Raw genomic sequence first — 16,818 nt, 5'->3', positions numbered from 1 at the left:
TGCTTGTACGGCTAGAGCTATTATAGCAAGATGCAGCAGCTTAAGAAACTACCCTGAGATGAAAATGTCAGAAACCAACCTATCATCATACAAACATTACTAGTACACACAGCAGGTGACAGGTTTATCTAACACTTCCTTGAATGAGATATAATTGTTTTGTTTTAAAAGTTTGGCTTTAAAATGTAAATAAAGTTTAACCTATTGTTTTGAAGTAAAATGTAATCAGGGCATTTCCTAAGAAGCTCTCGAAGTTTACTTTGTATGTGTAGCTCAATTCTTTACAGCACAGCATTATCTTAAGTTAACCTGTGAGTTTCAATAAAAATTTATTGAAATTTTTATTGCTTGTGTTTTCGTCTATATCCATAACAAATATATAAGCATCTGAAAGTACCATTTTGACCTACTGGATTACTAGATGGAAACCCAAAGCCTCTAGAGCTGTGGAATATGTGTTAGTAGGTTCCTCCCAAAATGTGCCACCTGGAAAAAGTCACTAAAGGAAAGGATAACTTACATGTTTGCTATATTGTTGTATTCCTTAACAAAAGAAACTTGGTCAAGATTCTGGTGGTTGTAAGACAATGATGGATAGATATAAAATGAGATAAGACAAAAGAGTCTCCAAAGGATGAGAGAAACACTTTCAGAAGGACATTTTTTAAGATGATTGTTAAGAAATTGATTGCATTTTTGAAATGGATATTTAGAACCCAGATGATTATCATAACCTGAAAGATATGTCAACTCTATTCATGTTTCACAAATGAGGAATATGAACATTAAGTCACCCACAACCTCACAGCAAAATAATTGATACCAAATTGGGATGTGCTAGCTCATATATCTTACCATTCCAGACACTCCTCATAACCCTTTCCCATTCATTTGTGCCCCAACAGGAATATAATAATATTATCTTTGAATAATTCTTATTTGTTTTGATCTGCACTGAGGTAAAGTTTTTGGCAAGTATGGCCATCAATGAAAACAACGGTAGCTAATAACTTTTATAGGATAAATTACTATCTTATTACTATCTGACTTATTTGCGGAGAATGACTGAAGAGATCCCTTCCAGTATGAACTAAAGCAGAGACAAAATGGCTGGAATTTGTCCTAAAGTTGATAACATACTGACTTGCTTTCATTTAAATTTATCATAATTTTAAAAAGAGCTAGAAACAAGAAAAGGTACATTCAAACAGTTAAAGGAATGTAATTTATATTTATAAATCACATGCTTATGGTAGAGATTTGATGAGATGCTTAGGACGAAGGTATATGAGATATAGAAACAAGATTTAAAAGATGAATGAAGGTATGTTTATGAAAAACCCTTTTGCCCAGTAAGTAATGCCCAGTGCTCCAAAGCCACCGCAAAAGATTGAGGTCATGGATTACACTGGTAATAAGTCAGATTTTGGGACCAAAGTGTGCAGATTGGTGAGGATAAGATGATCATGGACCCAGTAGATAGTTGCAAAAAAGTGAAAAGTGACAGATTTCATTGTATGTAGATCATACTTTTAGAAATCTCCGCATATTTAAAGAGTGTTTGTAGGTAAGGCTATTGTTATGTTTGAAGCTACTGTGTTAAATCAAAATTCAGAGTACAGCGAAGATGGGAAGAAAGATAATGTTTCCTTGGTATACATTGAGTTTAGTGTTTCTATAGGATGTTCAAATGTAATTGTCCAGTATATCTCTAGATCATATTTGATAATCTTCAGCACTATTGAATTTGGAACTGTGTCATTTCATTTGTGCCACCGTTCTTTCCATAGGAGGGATGTTTATTGTCATTACTGATCTTCATCACTCACTGTAATCCAGAAAAAAACTCTCTCTGCTGTGACAAAATAAGTGGATGTAGAAAATGCCACCTTTTCACAGGGATGACTATCTCTTGCCCTGAGAAACACTTAGTAGGGTTGCCTGTCTCAACCCTTGCTGAAGCAGTAGAAATGAATACTGTGGCCAGGCAACAGAATATAGACAGAAATATTGAAGCAGAAGAGCTTCCAACAAAAATGACAAAGGGTGAATGAAGGGGTGGGCAAAAACTTCAAAGAGGAAAATGGCAGAGGGATCACAAAGAAACTGAAATTTTAGCAAGACGGAGGTCAACAGGACAGTGTGGCACAGGAATAAAGAAAAGGCATTTGTTTGGGAAAGACTGGCAGAATGAACATTTTGAATACCTACTATATTTTACATGATTAAGGGGCAGTGGGTTTGAGTACAGCATGTTGTAGTTTCTGTCAGGATATGGTGCAGCTTTTGACACAGTATTTAGAATTCTGCAAGACGAGTGTACAAGCCTGTGGTCATTGCTTCTTAACTGAGAAAAGCTGAGAAAGCCTAGGCACAGGTCACCTACTCCATTGGTACCTACTGCAGAGAGATGCACTAAAACCATCAATAAATAAATATTACATAATTGCTTTGTAATAATGGTTGGGCTTTCATTTACACATAAATTTTTATTAAATTTCTAAAATAATATCAAATTTAATCCCACAAAGCAGTTACTTCCTTCTGAAAAAATAATTTTAATTTCTGTCATCAAACCTTGCTTTGGGGTTATATAAGGAGCATAGGATATATACTATACTGTGGCAGTGTAAGAGAGGGTGCCTAACATCCTTTATCATTCAGAGAGATATGATAGAAGGTAGAGAAGATGCCTTGCAGGCAGAGTGAACACAAGGATGATAGAAAAATTGTTATTGTCAGCTAAGTACTAGCTGTAAAGCATGGTTCAGAATAAAATGGGAATTCACATTAGGGAAAAAAAAGATAAATTTTGCCCTGGACTACATTTAGAAATTTCCTTCTGTTTTCTTTACATCAGTACAAAGACTTTTACTAAAGTAAGTGTAACAAGTTATTTCTACAAAGTAAACTGGGTCTAAATATGATGTAGCTATTGATTCTACCAATTAAAAGAAAAGTCAGTGTTGTTGTGAGCATGGATCCGGAGACAGGTTGACTCCTGAACATGAATATTGACTTACTAAATCCATTAGCTGAATGCCAATTAGCAGAAGTTGAATTAGATCTTCAATGACAGGGATTTCTATCAACCATTTATGCTCAATCAGGAATATCTTTTTGAACATACATACGTGTGAAAAGACTCATTTGTCATTGTAATATTTGTGGCTTTCAGTGAGGCTTTTGTACAATACTGTGGTTGCAAATTGTGTATAGTAAGAAAAACACCAACCCTTAGAACTCTGTGAGCATTAGAGGCTCTTTGATGATGCAAATGATGATGAGTGGAGAAGCAGAAAACTTTTGGTCCCATACGTTTTTTGTTAATAAAAATAAAAGTTTGTGATTTGTAAGATTCTTTGCCTATTGGGACCTATAGGTGAATATTTTAAATATGTGTTTAACAAGGCAGGAATCTTATTCTTTGTGAATGAAGATGCCACTTGGTTGTAATTAGTAGAAAAAATGTTTAGAAGAACTGACATAATAAATTACTCTGTTAAATATAAGAGTAGATACACTTAGAAAAATTAACCCCACTTTCATTGAACTTTTTGGCACTGGGTTCTACATGGATAAGAAAGAAATAGAAACTAAAAAGAAGGGCGACTTCTAGAAGGTTCAGTGTCAAAATTATCAGAAGCTACACTAATAATGTCTCACCAACATGAATGGCAAAAGCTAAATAAAAATAAACACAGATAAAGCATTGACATGCTAAAGTGAATAAGCCCAGCAGGCCTCAGGACTCCACAGAGAAATCTATGAGCTACTAAAGAATTCTGGGAATAAGTGAAATATTCTTCCCCAGAAAAGAGTAAAAAAAATTAGATTTTCAATATCAAATGGTCAGCCTGAATACATGTAACATTGTATGTATAGACTGAACAAATTGTATTTAGGAATATGTAAATACACATACACACACACACACACACACCATCAATTAATGAAAACAGAGGACATGATTTGAAAAAGAAATGACGGGTATGTGGGAAGACTTGGAAGGAGGAAAAAAAGGAAAATGGCATACTTATAATCATAAAAATAAAAGAAAACTTATCAAAGTCTTATGTAAAATTTTAAAGTAATATATAACACAAAACAGAAAAAATGAAAATTTGTCTATTGTACCTATACTCTGAATTACTTTGACAAAAAATAGAGAATAATAGAGAAATCTATACTCAAAATAACACATGAGAAAATTTATCATGTCAACTTGCTTATTAAGAAGAAAGAGAGAGAAACATGTCTCCCCAGGGATAGCTTTCAAGCACCATTACCTGACAGTCCGATCTGTGTACAGATCAGTATGAGGGACTACACTAGCACCTGGGAGCACTGCTCATGTGGGAAGTAAGATGCATGTACTTGTCAGCAAAAGAATCTCCCAATCATAGTGAGGCTGGCAGGTATTCAAAGGACAAATGCTTTTTAATTCCAAGCTTTAAAGAACAGTCTATACTTGTTAACTATGTCCAGTCTTTCAGGGTTTACTAGAGAAAAATTATTTTAGACAACAAAGTTTAGGCATTATGATAGGAGGATTCTGTGAATTGACAAATTCTCTAATGATTTAATCTGCAGTAGACTATTTGTATTGGAATTCAGATTTTCAGATTCTAATTTACATAGAGTAAGATATAAAGAAAACATTACAGTATTGATATTAGTTGGGTTTTGTTTTCATTTAAACCCAATAAAGCTGTATAAATATTAAAATACATATTGAATGCTAGTAGGGTTTGGAAGATATTAAAATGTAAAATATCTATAATAAGTAATTATAACCACTTTATACAGAAAATTCTAGATGATAATTACTTATGTATATATTTTTAAAATGTCTTTTTATACAGTTTTACCATATATTGATGATCTATAACTGTTGTGTGTAATATTCTATATTGTTCCTGTAGAGTTTTAGATTTATTTTAATTTATTCCAGTATTTAATCATGAAACAATTTCTCATATGTTTTACAGACTTTGATTTATTCTATGACATGTTTTCTCTGAATAAGGTTTATTTTGGGGACCAGATTTATTCCCCTCTCCATTTCTAAGTCTTTAGTATGTATGTTATAATATGTTCGTTGAATGTCTTATTTTTGTATGATAGCAAGAAGAAGAACATCATCAAGAGCTGAAATTACAGTCCCATGTGTTTGGGGCCTTGTTAATGAACAATCAGCACTATACAATCAAAAAGTGGAAGGTTTGAGTTGTACTTAAAGACACTTAAAGGTAATAGTCAATTCGGTGGCCTGATAGATAGAAATTTTTACTTTGAATCACTGTAAAACCCTGATATATATATATATATATATATATATATATATATATATATATATATACATATATATATATATATATATATATATATATATATATATATACATATATATATTTGCATGTGTGTATATATGAAGGAGGTAAATATATGCTCAGTGGATCATGAAATAGTGTGTTTATATTATTATAAGTCATTTAGAATTGGTCTGGAAGCAATTGGGAGGGAGAAGAATATATTAGCCAAGAGGAGAATTTGGTATAGACAAATGTGACTGTAAGTGTTTACCGCTTGACTGCATAACACTTACCTAAGTTTCTTCAGTTAGAGAAAAAAAAAAAAAACAGGTGAATACTATGAAAAAGATGTCAGAAGCTGAAGGGGCACCTATCTATAAAACCCATAGTGTCATATTAGCATATAGCAAGTGTCTATGCAAACATAACTCCACACCTCTTCTTTCCTCATGTTATTAAAATATTTTATCATGGCATATCAACATTAGGCACTGTCACTATTACTCAAACATATCTGATAAGAAAAATGGCTGTTACAATCTCTAATGATTGATGGTTACTTTACCAGGTGAAACCCAAGGATTTCAAGCTATGACTGATAAAACTTGACTCCTCCTATTCAGGTTAGACCCTGGGAATCTGATTCTCACAAACCCACAGGATGTGGGCAAACTACTAAAATCCAAGAACCACAGATTGATAATCAGATGATTGGTCTGCTATGATATATGTAGCCCAGCACCAAATACTATAGGTATCATGAGAAGCTGAAGATAATGATGGAGACATGGTCTTGAATTGTGGCTTTTACCAGTTGGTTTGAAAATGAGTCCTCTCTGGCAATTCCAAAGCATCAGCAAAATGCCCTTCTTCTCTCTTGTCTGATAACTGACATTGTCTAACACAGGACTTGAAACTGCCATATCTATAAGGATGATGTAGGTAACACAAACAGCAGAAAACTAGGCATCAGTTCTTTTCCTTGAAACTCACCACTCACTTGGGCCACTTGAAAGCAAAAATAAAAAAAAAAAACATATCTTTTCTTTTGATGCACAGCTCTGCTCCATACAATCTAAGAGAATGAAGGTTCTTGGGACTACAACCCTAAATTGAATTGCCAATACAGGTTCAGAATGTGAATATTTTGTGCCAGCATTTGCTTACTCTGTGGTCAAATACTTAAAACATCATCCAAATGTGTTAGTGGGACAATCTTTTGAGGGTTAAATAACAAGAACTGATAAGGCCTGTAGGGCCTGTGGACTGCTACTTTGAGATCATTGATCTACGAAATTCAATTTTGAAGCTGTTGAATATTAATGCTTTTCATGCCCTCCCTTCTGTCTTGAAGAGAACCCAAGACTTCTTCCCATAGGTGTCCCGTTTATAAGTTTTAGATACAGAACCAAGAAAACCGGCCAAGGTATTTTAGAGGGTCGGGTGATTTCTATAAAAATTAGATGTCTAACATTTTAATTAGTATTTCATAATTGTTAATATATACTCTCTTACTTTTTTCAGAAAGAATGTTAGGCAATAAATGTATGAAGTTCAGAAGATGGTGACATTTTAAATAGATATAGACTATTAAAACTGGAGTTAGGAAAATGAGTTTTAGATGACTGAAAAGATAAGTTGTAATCTCTGCAATTCTTGATGACCACATCCAATATAAATGTCCCCACATTCTTTGCCAAATGAAAGTCATTAATTGCTCTGATGGCTATGTATAGAAGCCTGAAGCTATGTCCAGAAGCCCGAAGCTCTTTCAGGCACAGCAGGAAGTTGTCATGATCAATCATGATTTTTCTCTTCCTTAGAATCGAATGGAAGATATTTGGTACCACGGCCTTCCCTTATGATTCAAATGTCCATAACTAATCAATTATTCCTTTCTACAGATTCTAAATGTATGCTCAATAGCCTTCTTATCCTAGGGTACCCACAGGCCAAACATAAGCAGTAGGTTTTAGTCAGGAGGTGATGCTTCTGTCTCCATCCTGCAGTTCACAGCATAAAGCTTCCTGATCTGAGGGGAGGGAGAAGCACACCAGTCAGACCATTTTATAATGAGATACAACATCACCAATATGTTGGATACTATTTTTTCCTAGTATTGAGCTTAGAATTTTATACATATAAGTCAGCAATAGTCTATCAATATGACCACCGCCAACCCTTTTAAATTTCTTCATATTTTGAGAAAGGGTCCGATGAACTTGCCCAACCTGTCTCTGAATGCCTTCTGTAGCCCAACCTACTCTACAACTTGACAATTCTTCTGCCTTAGCCTGCCAAGTAGCTGGGATGATAGATTTGCACCTCCAGACCCAGCTCAATGTTTATTTAAAATCTGAAAATGTTCTGAGGTTGAATATACTTTTATGCATGATGCATTTTATAAAGTAGCTCTTCAGAAAATACAGAGTTTAATCAAATGCCCCAACATAATCTGACAGCCTTCTTTGGTAAAGGACTGGAGGACTATTTCTCTTATGCTGTAAACCTTTCAATTCTCATAGTCTAGTCTAATGACCTTATGTATTGTATATCTGAGATCCTGAGAGGTTAATTTCCTTGTTTAAGCTTATATTCACTTAGAGCCTGCAACTCCAAATGTGGAATTGGGATGGGAGGTGAATGCTGGGTATAGCCCTTCCCTGTTGGTCTTGACAGAACATACAGCTCTAAACAGCTGCGACTTGAAATGGTTTCATTGGGTCACCATGAAGGAATCAGCAGGGTTGCAATTCTTCCAGAGACTTTGAAGTAGTGGCTTTGTAACAGGTATTGGTGGCTGCCATTATTCCCTGACTTATGGCTACATCTCTCTTGTCTATGCTTTGGATTCTAAACTTTCATTTGTGCCCAACCTCCCTCTGACTCATTCTTTCTACTGGATAACCTCCAGTCTTGGGGCCCATCATTACATCTACAAAGATCATTGTCCAACATTTACAACTTCTAGATCAGGTTGCAAGTCTTTTTGCGGGGTGAAGAGTGAGCCTCAAGGATCACATTTAAGGCCAATACAGTGTTGATAGCATGAATCCTTGGTCCACACGATCTAGGTTTGGCAGTGATTGGCACTGTGATAGGTTTCTATCCTTTCCATTCTTCATGCAAAAAGTAATTATAAGCATAATAGTTACTTCATAGTGGCTGTAGAGATTAAATAAGGCAGTAATAATAAAGTTTCTAGGACAGTTCAGTTCAATTAAAAATTTCTTCTTGGATGTCTTCTCTTAGATGCTCATTTGCCTTGCCCTCTCTAGTCCCTGTAGCTGTGGAGTGTCCAGTCACTGACATGCCATTAACTCATTTAACTTTTACCAAGAGGCTCAACTTCAATTAGGAGTAAGCTTCCTGCCTTTCAAACTAAGCTTGTTTTGACCAAATGGCTCTAGATTTATGTAAACTCTACAATTCAGAGACATTCATGTTACAGTTATGTGTTACAGGCCATCTTCAACACATTTGATGGATGTCTGCTCCCACAGTAAGCAAACAGTGGCTCTATTGTGCTTCACAGTTTTTTAACTTTTAAATGATTTCTCAATTCCTTTTACAAGTGTGATGGCCAGAGGCACTGAATGTACTTTTGATTAAAAATAAATTGTTTCACTGTATTTTCAAAGTGCTTCTTTATCAAATAAAAGAATTCCATGGTCACATTAGACATTAATACTTACATTTTTAAAAGGATAAAAATGTACCTGTCCTCCAATGATGATGGAAGGGGCTAATTATCTTGTCACAGTAGAGTAGAATTTATTCTTAAATCATAAAATTTGGCAGTTAACAGAATATAAGTGCTGAGAATCAAGCAACTGGGTATATTTGGAGAGAATTAGATTAATCTTCAGAGCTTTGACCAATTCTTAATAGTGAAAAATTCCTGGGTTAATGTCTCAGTGTCTGAAGTTTTCCAGGCCTTTCTTTCACAGAAACAGATAACCAGATCTGTGATTTTTTTTAAAAAAATCATAAAGTAATATATTAAGCAACATAGTGCCTATAATTTAAAATGTAAGAGTTTTTTTTCTTACTTGTATTTCCTTTCAAAATATTGTAAATTTAAGAAAGAGCCAACCACCAATCAAAACAACTGCTCACAAATGCTACAAAGGTTAAACAGAAAAGTCAAAAGTTGCTTCCTCTGTCTGTAGCTTACATAAGGCAGATTACAGTGAGAAGACTTTCCTTAAGATTCATATCTATCAAAACAGACAATCAGGCAAATTTCCTCATGTTTTCACATCTCCATGTCATTACTGATAGAATGTAGAGGCTGACAGGACCTGCCTCAGATGATAACTTGGTAATAGCAATGTCTAGAACATAGGCACAGAGTAAGAATGAATCAATGTTGGTTTCAAAAACAGTACTTTAAGAGGAAAGAAGGAAGCAAATATACTTTTGACTATTTTCTTTGTTAACCTTAATTCTTGATAACCTCATTTCCTTATTTAAGAGCTAACATTCTTGGCCCTCCCTAAGAACTGACCATGAAAACTTCTACAGCATCATAATTCATACCTGAGAACAGAGGTCAAGTCAGCTTTCTTAAGCAGGAGAGCATGCTGGCAATATCTTTAACGTACCAAGGACTGCTCTTCTTCATTGCACTGAGACCATTTAAACTGATGTATCTCAAGTGAACACAGTCCCTGAAGTAAAGATTGCCATCATGGCCACTTTTTTTCTTATTTATTGACTTTAGGGCATTTATAGGACAAATACATTTGTATTCTTATAGTCTTGCCAGAGGGTCTTTTAAAAAATATATATTTTAGAATTAGGTGTCCAAACGACAGCCATTGCAAAGAAGACGAAGAGAGCAATTGCCACACAAGGCACACTTTTATATTCAAGCTGCATCTTTAGTTTCAGAAAAAAATGATTAGATGCCATCTCAATACTTTTAAAGGTATGTTTTAGGGATAAATAATAAGAAACTTGCCATCTTTATAGATGGGGAACCTGACATTCCAAAACTTTAAGGCTTTCTTTGTGAATACAAAAACAATGCAATTCTTGCAGATAATTTTTTTGGCAATTAAGCATTTAAGTCATAAAATTGTCTTTTCATGTGGCATAAAATACACTTTACTGTCAAATTTCAGTCTTGTGGGTTACACACCCTACAAAGGAATGGATAACTTTTCCCAGAAATTAACTGTATGAGATAGCATTCTATCAGTTATTTATCTACCTACAATAATAGATGTGAATGGTAAATGTCCATGAATTTGTGTGATTTCATGAAATTTGAGAGCTTTTGCCCATAGACAAAAGCACACATTGTTGGGTAAATGCATTCAGCCAGTGGGCTCTAGCTTTTAATCTTATCATATAACCCATAGTGAATTTAAGTAAAACCAAGAGTACTTTGTTAAAACTTCATCCCAATGTCTAAATTATGTAGTTAATAGTTTTGAAATAAAAAAATGGACTCTGTCATTTACAATAGGCACCAGGGGCTTAATGATTGCCTAAAGGACTAGACCCAAACCTCAGAAATGCACATTAGTGATAAGCTATATATTTTGATACTGACAAATCTGTTCTGTTCTATCAAGAAATTCAGTAGTAAGCTATTAAGTTCATGGTATGGTTCATGTCATTAATAATTCCTAGTTAAAGAAATACATTATTTGGTTAAATTGTTTGATTATTTTTTATGCTAAGTATTACAACCAAGTTAGAAATTGAGGAGAAGCATGAAAGGCTCTAAAATATGATTTTCATGCACATATAAACCAACATGTTGACTCACTAAGATTAGATGTACCATTATCTAGAGATATCTGAACACAGAATTACTAATATATTTATTTCTTTTTGACAGTGTTGATCCCCACACTGTTTTAGGAATATTATATCATAGATAATTTTATTCATTGTTGAGCAGTAGAACAACTTTGTCTACATGGATCTGAGTTTGTAAGGGGATCGTGAGGATGTAAACGATGAGCATATAATACATTAAGAAATGTGTACTAAATATCCCCAAGTGTTATATGAAGCAGCAAATATATCAAAGGACGGTGTATTTTGCTTATGGAAATTTGTGGAAAGCACAGAAGCAATTCTTTTCTAGAGATGTCCTTGAATTCCTTAGGAAAGAAACTCAGATTACTAAATGGACAAAACCCAGGATTGTACCATCAATTTACCCCATGTCTTCAATTTCATTTCATTTATTTGTTACCTTTACTTGTTTACAAGAGTAACATATAAGCAAGGAACTAGTTTTAGGTGTTTAGTTACAACACTGAAGCCAAAGTATCAATGAACTTTGAGCCCTTATATTCTTCTAGGGGAGATAATCAACATGAAGAAGAAACGCGATAAAGGATTAAAGTTCTATGAAGAATGGGGTCCTGACAGACCCACTTGAAGAGGCAATTTCAGAAGAAATACAATGGAAAGAAGTAAGGGATACTGGCGGTAGATAAAAGGAAGAAGAATTGAGAAAAGAAGGAAAGGATTGTGTAAATTGTCTGTCTGTAGATGAGGCTATTGCCGTTCATAAACAAAAGAATGGGTGTAGTTATATCCACCATGCAAAGAGGAGAAATATAGGAAGGCACTGGTCCTTCATACTTTTATACTATAAATAAAAGGGAGCTTGCAAGAATTCATCAGATAGAAAAGATAATCTTGAGAACATCCACCTAAACCAAAACCAAAACTGAAACCTAAAGAAGTAAGAACAAAATGTCATCATCTCTCCCTTATTTGATCTCAGTGTGTTGGTTAAAGCGTAGACTTGGCTCATTAGATTACAAGCTCTTCCATATTTCGCTGCAGGATTTCTAGCAGAACTTTTTAGTTTTCTCTTTTTATTTCCTTTAATATATATAAATATTAATATATATAATATATATCACTTATCACAGAGTTCTTGAAATGACAAAAAACTAATACATATACAGTGCTTCAGTATCACCTCCATTAATATTATTGTGATCATTTTACAGACTGTGTTCTGACTAGCCTTCTGGGGCTTGGGAGTACATGCCCTGAGTGTAATTTTAATTGAGAAGTCCTATAAGTATGAACAGAACCAATCCCAAAGACTATTACTAAAAATTGTTAAGCATGTTATTGATATGTGTTTTCTTGCTTTCTATGTTGAAATGCACTATTAAATACAATACACTATTAAAGTTAATTTCATCTGCCTATGCTTACTTTTTCAAACAGACACTAGATACTAGAAAGACTTGTGTAAATGAAAGTTTAGATGACAAATATAGCAGGCATCACATCTCTGTTATATAGTTATACTAGACAGTGTGTTAAATACTATGGTATCACAAATGTGAGCAAGGTTGATACAAATTACCAGGTGGCTCAAAAGACAGTTCTAGTCATATAGATAGGGGCCATGTGAGTTGTGGGAGGGCTGGAAGGTCACCTTGGCTCTCCTTAATTCCTTCCAAGAACTGTCTGATGCCTGACTGTTGTCAGTAGCCTCTGGGAGACTATTGTGACTTACAGGTTAGTACAATGTGATTCAAGAGGAATTCCAAGGAACTATTCTGGCACCTGCAGGAAGATGGATTCTCTATGCACTCACATCCCACTGTCACCCAAGATTTGTAGGAGAGCAGTTACCATGTGGCTGTTTTTTATCCTCAGGCATGGGGGAAATTATGGCCCCCATAGTGTGTGAAACAGGAGACAGTTTCAGCCTTCTGGATTGACAGCCTAGACAGACACAAAGGGGTGAAGGAAGGAGTGATAATTCACTCTCAAAGTTTGCTTAGTATGTGTAAGTCTTAAAACAAATGTATGGAGCCACTGGAACTGTGGTAGCTGCAAGCATGAACACCTGCTATCACTCAGTGAACACGTGATCTGTGTCCTGTCGCTCTGCCACATGCTTGGAAAATTTATCTCCTTTAATCTCAAAATAGCTCTATCATTTTCATTTCACGGTTCATGAAATTAAGGCTCCTAGAGGTTAAGTAACCTAACCAATGTCTCATTTGTCAGTGATAGAAAGGGGATTTGAATATAATGCAGCCAGGTCTGGAGGCAAATGCTTTAAACTTTGCTCACATTATTTCTTTACTCAGACATGAGAGTAAAGAACAAGCACCATCACCACTAGTACAGTAGCTTTTATGACAGTGAGAATATTAACCCCAAGTCTTCCCAGGACAGTGTTTCTCAGTAGATTGGTTGGATTTCCCCTTTCCTGCCTTACACTGTGGGATCCTCAAATTGGCTTTAAACTAAAAGCACTTGGGAACCAAACCCTTCTCTCCTTAAGATGGTTGCTGTGGCATACCCTTGGGTACTCTCTTTTGTAGAAAAGTGACTCTCCACTCAGGGAAATCTAATACCTTCAGTAGAAATTAAAAAGGTTGATCAGGGAAGTACATTCTTAGTTAATTTCTTGCTAAATGTTTAAAAGTTTCTAATTTTTCCTCTGCTCAGGTTGTGTCACTGAGTAGTTTTCCATTTTATAGAGCTTAGATGTGTGAGTTATTGGTCATAAACATTACTAGTTCATTAATCCCTCTTTCTACCTTTCTGAAAATAGCTTAAATGAAGGGATGATAGAGGCATGGGAGTACCATCAGGGTGGAGTACACTGATCACACTGATTTAACCTCTGTCTTGTGGTTATAGTCACCCATGACAAATTCAAACTGGAGTTGCTATTTATAAGATGGCCATCCATCAAGTCTCAGTGTTCAAAGCACACAGCTCATTTGGTGTGTGGAGGACTCAGAAATCCACAAACATTGTGCTGTGTGTGGGAGGTCGACTTGGTCGGGGACACCCTTGACAGGTAAAGTGAAGTTCCTGCTCTGAGGTTCACCATGATCTCCATCTGTGTGAGTAAACAGTCATGAGTGAGATAGGATGCCTTGGCCCCAGTGTGTGGGTTCAATTGAGAAGTTCTCGGTACACCTCTTCTGAGAATTACCACCACAGGGAAAAGGTTGTTCTCTGATTATTTGAAAATGTCAGACTCCTTAGAAGCAAGGCGTTAGAGAAAGTTTAGAAAATATAGCAAAAACTAAACAGGTTTTACACACACATATCTAATTTGAAAATAGAAAATAAAGATTTCTGTCTACACCTCTCTATATAAAATTGGAAACACAATCTTTTCTTTAAAAAAAAAAACTATGAAAAAAAAGAAAAAAGAAAAAAAATCTATGGACCTTCAAAGCTTATTACATAAGAATCCATTGTGTGGTACTCTGAAGCTTTTAACATATCTATAGATTAATTTGGCATAGCCTGTAGGCTGCACCTTAAGTATTTACTATGCTTAATACTCATGGGTATGTAGAAGAGTAGTATATAAAATGAATTTACATCATACTTCTCTTTCCATTGTAGTTCAAAGAGAATTTTGGAATTAATTTTAAACTTATGTGGAGAGTGTGGGGACATTCCAGTAGGGTCTCAAGCCTGAACCCATCTGTTGGAAGTACTGGAAATTAAATCCTCTCTCCTTTTTTGAGCTGCTCTGAATAAGAAGCTGTTTCTGCATGGGTTATAAGGTGGTGGGAGTGGAAAGTATCCTCTGACCAGTCAATGTGGAAAAACAGAAGCCCATTGTTGCCTTTTTCCCAAGGGCCATCCCAGCTCCAGGCATTCCTGTGGTATTGTCAACATCTCAGTTTTTTCCCCATGACCAGTCATATTGATTCAGTCCTCCACCAAACATCGGTACTGACCTTGGTATGTTACCTTTTCTTCCTAAGAGCAGTCCTCAATAGTCACCCTTTAAATGTGTCCACATTGCAGCGATTTTATGGCCAATACACTTAGGACACCGTGCAAATCTCTAGCTATATTCAGAGAGGGATATTCATCTTCAGTATATACACAGGCTTCACAGAGAATTCTCCATCAGGAGCTTCATTTAGACATATCTACTAAACATAGAGTATATCCTAGGCATTGCTCTAAGCCCTGAAGATACAAGGCTATGTAAAATAGAATTCTTCACTGCAAGGATCACACTGATGAAACACAAACAACACAGCAAATGAAAATAGACAAAGAAGAACAAGCAAACTGAGCTGAAAATAGGGACAGGGCAGGGTAAAAAGCCATCAAAAGTCTCATCTGTTTTAAATGAAATTTCTCTTTTCTTCTTTCACATCTATATCTCAAAAGAGCTCCCATTTTCACCTTCGAATTTATGTAGAATCCTGGTCTCAGCATCTTCTCTTCTTCTTCTATGTCAGCCTTACAAAAGCCTAAGGAGAAGCCACCTAACTTTTATCTTTGCTGTCAGTATTGCTTCTCACTCACTACTGTGTATTCAGGTATTCTGTGAATGGCGGTGAGTGGGCTTCTCACTAGTGTGGAGGCAGTGATTCTGTGAATGGAGGTTGAGACAGGTTTTGCACTGGTGTGCAGACAGTGATTCTGTGAACGGAGGTGAGATGGGTTACTGCTGGGATTCCAAATCACATTAAAATTTCAATGTCTTAACTCTCTACCCTCCCTTTTTCTCCCAGGTCTTACCTTTCTCTTGTTGTCTGGGAATCTCAAGTGTTTGTACTAGTCTGCTGCAGTTCTCCCTGCCCCCTTGCTTTCAACATTAGCAGGGAATCAGGGCTCTGATTCCCAGCAGACCTTCCCTGACCCTTCTCTCAAGCATGGCATCTTCCCAGGCCTGTGTAGTTTATCAACAGGACACATCATGTGTCTCTCCCTGCTCATTATTTGCTTTATCTACAGTTTATCTAGTCTCACTAGATTGCTCCCAAAGTATAAAACTGTCCAAGGATAGAAAAAAAAATCTTGATTAGATATTTACTGAGGAAATTTACTTTTAAAAATCAAGAAGGTAATTATCTGAAACAAGCAGGCATGAATTACAGTTGAAGGGCAAGGAAAGTGAAAGGGTTCAAATCTAGGATGACTTCCATTTAGAGATCCTTGGCAATCAGAGCTGGAGGCTCTGGTGGGGGAGACAGACAGGTAGCTGCTACATACTAAGCTGTATCTCCCTCCCCAGTTCAGATGCTGAATTACAACTTTAAGTAGCTTAGAACGGGATGGCGTTTGGAAAATGAAGCCTTTAATGAGGTGATTAATTTAAAATAAGGCTGTCTGGATGGGTAACAACCCAACCTGACTTGTGTCTTGTAGGAAAAAAGAAATGCAGACACACAAAGAGACACCAAAAAAGATCCCATGAGCCCTTCAAGGACTGAGTAAGAAGGCAGCTGTCTGTGAGATGCAGAGAGGCCTCAGGAGAAACCCAGACTGCTGACAACTTCATCTTGAACTTCTAGCCTTCAAAAGTACAACAAAGGAAATTTCTGATTTTGAGGCCACCTACTCCCTAGTGTTTTGATACAGAATTTTGGATTTGTGTGTCAAGTCTCTGCAACTATGAAGTGGGGTAGAAGTGAGAGGAGATGAGGCCTATGTGTTATGAAGACTGAACTGATTGCACAGAACAGTGTGGAGGACAGAAAGACTCCAGGACCCTGGGAAGCATGGC

The 16,818-nt window shown here is 35.9% G+C and overlaps 1 protein-coding gene across 2 annotated transcripts in view; it reads right to left on the bottom strand.

Moving 5' to 3' along the window:
- Nucleotides 1-16,818, bottom strand: part of Unc5c (unc-5 netrin receptor C) — a 338,360-nt gene that overhangs the window by 91,588 nt on the left and 229,954 nt on the right. The window lies entirely within an intron of this gene.

Source organism: Arvicanthis niloticus, chromosome 4 (genome assembly GCF_011762505.2).
Source record: "Arvicanthis niloticus isolate mArvNil1 chromosome 4, mArvNil1.pat.X, whole genome shotgun sequence".
NCBI lineage: Eukaryota > Metazoa > Chordata > Mammalia > Rodentia > Muridae > Arvicanthis > Arvicanthis niloticus.
Note: the sequence above shows the minus strand (reverse complement) of the source record. Positions and strands in the feature narration are given on the sequence as shown.